A 1,206-nucleotide genomic window follows, 5' to 3' on the forward strand; every position below is an offset into this window, starting at 1 on the left:
GCCACCATCACCCGGCTCGTCCCCCCTTGTATTGATCGTATTAACCTAGCTACTATTTACCGTCTGCCCCCCAAAAAAAGAAAGAAAAAGAAAGGTTTGCAGTCGCAGCAAATTCAGTGTCATGTCTTCTAGGAAGTTTGTTGGCCGTGGGAGGATCCATCACACTCACCTTCTCGCTCACCCTATGATGGGGATGAAGTTTGGAGGAGAACTGACGGTTTCCTCCTGTGAACCACCATTTACGCCAAAATGCTGCCAATCCGTCATTATACAGTAGCTGTACGTTAGAAACGCGTTCAGCAGTCGTCAAATACGTCGATATGCGTTGGAGATAAGTTCTTGGTAAGTTACGCATAAGTTATGCACAAGTTACTCATAGGAGTTGGATAAGCTAGACGCCACAATTTATCAGTAACTTACACTTAACGTATGTCAACAATCAGATAACTTATCTGTAACTTATGAGCATACGCTGGCATACGTTGGGAAATTGTCATACTCGCTGTATGTCGACGTATGCCAGCGTGCTTCAGTGTACTTCAACGTACCTATAACTTATTCAACGTATGCCCGCTTTTTTGACAGATTTTTCCTATGTCAGGCATATGCTTTCTAAATCGTCAAGGGTGACCAGGGCTTAACACATTGTCCCCAGTGTCCTACCAAGACTACCCTCTTCCTGGCTGCAGCAGCAGTGTCCCTTGTCCTCACAACGTTTGCCTTTGGTTGCGGACTGCCATTCAGCTTACCTTTTGGTTTAAATCTGAAGACTCTGCCGCGATCCAAAGCTCCAGCTCTCGGCCCCACAACCAAAAAATGCATAGCCAACATAAGCATCAAGTTTCATAATTTGTAAAAGATAAAAATAGTAAAGCTCAAGTGTGGGTCTTGGTTGTTAAAATAAACTAAATCTAACTAAAGTTAGCTTTTGAAATAGACTTAGATTGTACTTGATTTAAAAAATGTTTAGATAAAATCTCATTGGCTTATTGAATATGATTGGATTGAAAGGCTTTTGGTGAAAACCTGAGTGTAAGTCAGAGAAATGAACACCTTTTTACGGTTTTTCCCATTGGTTAGAGGGTTTAATTACCTGGACATCATAATCATCAAAATGAACAGTAATATATATCACTGGGTTGTCAACCTATACAGTATAGGTTGTCAACCTATATTATAAGAGTTTTTTTAATTGCAGGATCAATT

Source organism: Cyprinodon variegatus, unplaced genomic scaffold, assembly GCF_000732505.1.
Source record: "Cyprinodon variegatus isolate N-32 unplaced genomic scaffold, C_variegatus-1.0 Scaffold253, whole genome shotgun sequence".
Lineage (NCBI taxonomy): Eukaryota > Metazoa > Chordata > Actinopteri > Cyprinodontiformes > Cyprinodontidae > Cyprinodon > Cyprinodon variegatus.